Source organism: Seriola lalandi, unplaced genomic scaffold (assembly GCF_002814215.2).
Source record: "Seriola lalandi dorsalis isolate HSWRI2012SDOR001 ecotype SW California unplaced genomic scaffold, Sedor1 jcf7180002054474, whole genome shotgun sequence".
Lineage (NCBI taxonomy): Eukaryota > Metazoa > Chordata > Actinopteri > Carangiformes > Carangidae > Seriola > Seriola lalandi.
In genome coordinates this window covers 1,262,981-1,269,618 of record NW_019525027.1, presented here as the reverse complement: position 1 = coordinate 1,269,618, position 6,638 = coordinate 1,262,981, and positions in this window count along the sequence as shown.

Here is a 6,638-nt window from a genome sequence, read left to right as displayed (position 1 = left end):
GTGTGTGTGTGTGTGTGTGTGTGTGTGTGTATGCTCTTCCAAACTGTAACTTACGAGAAAAGGTGAAAGCAGGAAGCGAGCTGCTTTTGCTCAGTTTTAATAGTTGTTGATGTTCTGTTGACTGCTTTACCTCTGTTCATATAAAAAAATCTCTCTTAAAATATTTATATTTAATCAGCATTAATTTCCTGCTCTGTAGGAATTTCCGCAAAGAAGCAAAAACAAAACAATATCTTGATGAAAGATGTTTTTCCAGGACCTGCATTGTGTCCAGCTTGTTATGATTTATGACGAGGGGGTCCACATTAAAAACTAGAAGGCCTCTGCAGAGGATATCCTGGAGATTTGCCTCCGATTGATGCATCCCCCATAAGCTGGTATACATTCCTAAGGCAGCAATTAGCCATTTTAGCACCACTGTAGATTTCCGTGAGATCTCAGCCATATCTTAGTGTAGACTTCCTGTTTTTAAAATTCCACAAACCTGTGAACTTTTTGTTCAGCGCCTTTTTGATATGGGGGTTTTGATATCAGGGTTGATACGGTGACCTGGGCTAAATGCAGGTCATGTAATACATATGTATCATGTATGAAAAGGGCGTTAGAAGTCATGGTGGATGGAGAGCCTCGTCTGATTTGCTAGTATGTCCTGTAGTTTATGGTGACGTCATTACTCCTCATCTTTGTCTAATATCTTTATGACTGAGCTCCCTCATCCAGACATGCTGATTCATGCACTGACACTGTGTAAACTCACCGAGTCACTGTGATGATGAATTTACTATGAGCTCTGCCAGCTTAGGAAACAATCGCTGCTGCCTCGACTGCTGGTGGTGGTGGTGGAGGGGGGGGGTTATTTTTAACCCAGTCGTGATTTATTTAGGAAACTGCTTCCTTGGTGCTGGGAACAGTCTGCTCAGCTGAAACCTTCCTCTTTATTTACCCATGTCTCATTCCCAGATGGGCTGGACGAGAGTAAATGTGGTATCCCATGTTTGCACAAAGTACCTTACATAGTGCTGTGCTCATTGATGGTATGAAACTGTTCTTCACCTTTCACCCTTGACTGTGGACTCCAGATGGATCCAGATGGACTAAATTGTCTTTAAGAGTTGGGGGGAAAAGTAAACTTTGCTGGTATAAAAAAAATACACTAATATGTGTAGTGTAGCTTGGTTGGCCTACGTGTCCTGTTACATTGCATCCTTTACTTTGACCATTGGACATGTGTATATGATGTGGATGCAGATGCTGTTTCACTAGTCTTAAGTTTGATGGAGAATTTTCTGTGCATTCAGCATTCAAACTGGTCTGGGACGTGCTACTTAGCTTAGCACTGGAGCTAAAAGCATATACCAGAAGAAAAGGAATGTGAGTCCTGTTAACACCACAGCTGTTTAAATGTTGTCCACTCAGCTGGCTTGCTACTATTAACCTGTGGTAAACCTACATCCAGCACCCGGCTGGAGGGTGTTTGAACTCTTCACCGTGAAGAGACTTCTGAAGTGCTGGTGCGTTTAGCCACAGGGGATGATCTGTCTGGTCAATACTTCCATACTTTAGCACTAGACTGGCTACATGTGTCATTTTCTACTTCTACATATGTTAAGAAGAAGATGTGTCATGGAGCTGAACTGAATAACAAAATAATGTAGCAAGAAACTAACTGCTTATGCTGTTGAATAATTAATGTAATTTTTTTGTGTGTGAGTGATATGTCTGTAAGGAGTAATTACTTATGTTAAAGTGATGTTGCCAACACTGCTTTTAATATATAATTTACCAGTGACTTTATGCAAACCCCCTACAGGAGCTCTTCATTTAGAAGTTAATGTTTTTATAATGATACTTAAGATGGATCAAAGATAATGGTAATTATACACAGTCATTGAATGGTCAACCATTGATTTTTTATTTATTTATTTTTGGTGGGTGGGGTTAGTACCTCCCCCTCTCATCTCCCTGCTTGAATTTAAACCAGTGTGCTGCCCACTCAGCTGAGCAGACTGCTATAAGTGTGAGTTATAATGACAGACACAGCATGGAGTCTCTGCCTTGTCAGTCACATACTGAGGTCTTTTTTGCCCGACATAATGGCTTCATAAATCTTCTTGAGTAGTAAAATAGACCCAAGGGGCCATATTGTTTTTAAGGTTGCACAAGGGGGGAAAAAAAACAAAAACCTTTAACATTAATCCAGGACAAGAACAGTGATCTGACCCTATGAAAACAACTAAACCTTTTGGTGTCTCTTTTTTTTTTTAATGAGATAGGAAGCAGTTACTGGTGACTTTTTGGATGTGGTCTCACAAAGTCACGTTAAAACCTGGCAAAAAGTGAGAGACGGCTTCAAATTTGATTGCAGCCGCACAATTAAATGCAAATGCTTTCACAGTTCCCTTTCACTTTGGACTAAGATGCACTCATGATACTGTTAATGGATTTGATGGCGGCCTAACTTAGCCTCTTGTCAAGCTCTGTGATAGTGCTCTCATCACAGGGTCCTGGCCGGACGCTGATTATCTCCATAAGTGCCTCTGTCTGTGCCAAAGACTAAATGAGAGACAAGTCACTTTGCAGAGAAGAGTTATTGGGAGCTGGTCGTCGAGCACAAAGCCCAGTCGTTACACAAAGCTAGCCAAATGGTTAGCGTTCATGCTGCTCCCTATCCAGTGAACTCGCCATGACCTGGCAGAGTGCATCGCCCAATGTGTCTGTCACATCCTTTCTCTCTCTCAACAGATGCAGGTATTAATAGGGAGCCTCCGGGGAGGTTCCAAAGGTTAATGAATCTGTAGCCTTAAGCAATATGGCACCAGATTCACCCTTCATGGATACACGGAGCGGCGGACCCTCTCCTAGATGAGCAGATGGGTCCTGTGGCACTGAGCATAGTGGGTCGCCTGTAGTGCAACAGCTCCAGCAGAATAGACCTCTAATCCTGTAAATCCTGTAACTGTTGCTTCTAATAAGATCACTTTCTTTGGTCGAGTACTTGCTGTCAAATATGATTTAATACTTATTAATATTTAATAGTTTTTCTTCTGATCCATGCTTCATTGTTCTTCAGAATGGATTAAGAAACTACATGATTAATTTGACTAAATTGCATGTACTTGTGACGCAAAGAATATGTTTAAAAAAAAAAAAAAAAACAGTATGAGTGCAGTATTACATCAGTTTACTTGCCCTTGGCGCTTTTGCTAAGCCTGAACAGATCTGCCTCTGGATTGGGGAACATCCATCTTTTCGTCCTCAGGTGCTGGCCTCAGTTATATGAAGATTTTAGACACCACACCCTTGAGTCATCCTGTACTTTACATTCCCCAGATACCTTAAATTTCCCAGTATGCTGCAGGGGCCTCTTCATATTGACATATTCACATATGACTGAGCACACCAACTTCTTGAGCCGTGTTTCTGTCGGGAGGCAGCTGAGAAAAGTGTTCAGAAAGAAGGGACCACAAGGGATACATGTAACTACAGAAACTAGGATTTAACATTTGTAACACTTAGTTGAAGCCATATTGAAAAAGTATTACTTAGGAGGTGCCCCTAAAATCTGTTGTTATGATTTATGACTAGTTGCATCTAAATGGGAACTTTAATACTATAGAAATGGCATTTTCTCAGGCCTTTTCACACACCTCTTACCGGGACAAAATAACATGTGCAAAGTGATTTTTGTTGGACCAACAACTTTTTTGCGCACTGAATGGTCAGTGCAAGAGAGAGATATTTCTTTATGCATTACTACCCTCCAGAATTAGCCAGAAAGTTTCCTGATTCCTCCGAGAGGCAGAAAACCCTCCCTAACAGCACCCCTCTCTTTTTTTCTTTCATTAAAATTTTAAAGTTCTCTGGAGTTGCATAAGGATATGCCCTGGGAACATGGAGACTTGGTGTGTGCGACACATGCGGGGCTGCCATGCTTGCTGTTGCAGTCTCAGCAGGCATGAGAGGGACCAGCAGAGGAGGAGGAGGAGGAGGAGGAGGAGGAGGGAGATGTTACAGGAACACGGGTGGATGTTTCAGCCTCCTGTGACTCAGCTAGCTCCACTGGAACAGTTGGAGTCAAAGCAGGCCGGTAGTGAAGCGAAGAGTGACACAGACATATTGGTTCACTGCTTGAGACCCCGAGAGCGGTCAGAGACAAGGGTGTGACAGCGTGACACAGATACAGAGATAAGAGGAAAAAGGGGTTGGCTAATGTTTTATTCAGCCAAACGCATGCGAGCCGTGTTGCCATGGTAAAGGTGAGACGGATAACCTTCCACCTACCCACAGAAACGCCTGTTCCCCAGTCATTGTGCAAGGAGGATAGCCCACCAGTCAGCCAGTCTGTCTGCTACCAGCCAGCAAGTCATTCATCAAGCAAGCTGCTAATTCTGCCCGCTGCCAGTCTGAAGGTCTGTTAGCCAGCTACCCAGTCAGAGACGGGGTTGTAAATCTGTTTATCCTGCATACTGTTGTAGTTCATCCAGATTGGCCAGAAGTTGAGAACAGTTCCCCAGCAGGGCCTGTCTCACCAGACGAGCAGGGGCCACTCACTGACCCCCGCTCATCTTGTGCTGTTACTGGATTTATGAGCTACCGTAAATATTTGAAAGAGTTCCTGTGGGAGTTGTTGCAGTGATGCAAGCCCTCAACCAGAGACTCCATGTGCTCTCCAGTGTTTACTTTGTAAACGTCACCACCTATGTGGGAGCTCAGGGGAGACATCCAGTGCTGGGAGGCAAATAAGGAGTAGTGAGTTTTGTTGTGTGTCACAGGAGCAGGCTTTTGTGTGTTCACTGAACTGAGGTGTTTGTGCTTTTACAGGGAGTCTGGTAACACTGTAACACTGATATTGCTGGTGTTTCTGGAGGCAGCGCCTACGCCAGAAAACAGTACTTATCAGGAGATCTTAACAAACAAACAAACAAACATGCTAAACTGAGATGGTGAACATGGTAAACATTATACTCATTACACATCAGCATTGTGAGCATGTTAGCACTTAATATCAGCACTGCTGTGCCTAAGTATGGTCCCACAGCTAACATGGTTGTTTTTAAAGCAGCAAATAATCGGTTTTCTATGTTAACACTGGCTCAAATGAAAAGGGTCACTTGTTGTAACAAACCCACAGATAACAAAGAAGCAACTCTGCAGTTCTCCTCAGCTCAGCTCATAGCTTTTCACAGGGGAAAAAACCGACAGTACGTTGTGTGCTGGGCACCAAATGGCAGACTGACACAGTTGGCAATTAGCACTAGAGTTTTGCAGCTTAAGTGCCAGATACTCCTCTCAGGTGCTGGTGGAGACCAAAAAATAAGTGGAAGAAAAAATATTGACACAAATTTGTCGGTGGCCATAAAAGTCCAAATGAATGTTAGTGCAGCTTCTAAGTGGCTGTATGTGTAAATAGGTAGATGTTTGCTAGAAGTTTAATAGGTCAGTGTCAGTGTTGTGTTTACAGCTTGTTGTTGTTGCCCACAAGTGGCCAAAAACTTGTTATTGCAGGTTTTAAGAACCACTAAGACACCATTCCCAGTTAATTATGATTGGAAAAAAAAAAAAAAGAAAGCTACACAGCTCATGTCCTGTGTTTTCATTTTTAGTATAGAGGGGTGAAACTGATTGGAGTTACCTTTTTCAAATAAAAAGCTGACCCCCTACTAAAGGAAAAAACATCTCAGCATATATATCCACATAACAGCACCTTATCTGCACACTCACACTGAAGCCAATAAAAGTCAGAGCAAATGTGTTCAATGTGCCTCTTTGAGACAAATTACAGAGTTGTCTTGAGAGTCACTGTTCTTTCATGTATTTCCCCACATAGCCACAAAATTAGAGCCAAGCTCCCATATTATCTTCTCCGTGATCTCTTGCCGATTGTTGATGACAGCATAATTAAATATAGGGATTATGAAAAAATCAAACAGACGTTTTATCTCACAGAGAAACTTTGTGGGCTGCAGTGCAAACAGCAAATCAGACATTCACTCAAATTTTAAAGTTCGTAAAACCCTGGAATGATTCACATGATGTATGCGTTCATGTTAGATGACTGGCGGTCTGACTGATCTGTTCAGTGGAGTTTTTCTTTGGCACTGTGGTGACAGAGTAAATGGTAAAAAGCATAAATACTTGTCTCAGTCTCAAGACTGAGAGATGAGGCAGGTCATTTTTGGGTGATGCCATTGTTTGCTGTCAGAACTGATAATTACCTCAACTCCTGCAGTCCTGATTTATTGTTTGCAGAAGAATCCACACCATCCTCCAGAACGAACCACAGCCACACATATCAGTTCTTCTGCTTCAGTAGCTGTTGGTCATGGCGTCAGAAGTTGGATATGGATCTGTTGTTGTAGCTTGTGTTTAATCTTTTTTTTAACGTGTTCTTGGATCAAACATAAAGAAATGTCTTCTCTCTCTTCTCTCCACAGAATCCAAAATGACTTTTACTAAATGGCCACTGGTCGGAGCTTAGCGCTGATCCTTCGAAGAGCACCATGAGTGGATGAAAACAAGCAGCCTTTAATCCAGAAAGGATTCCTCGTCTCTGTGATAAGAGTCTACTAACCGTGTGTAAGGACCACAGGGAGTACAAGAATCAAGTCAAGGACACGTTCACCCCCCCTCCCCCTCCC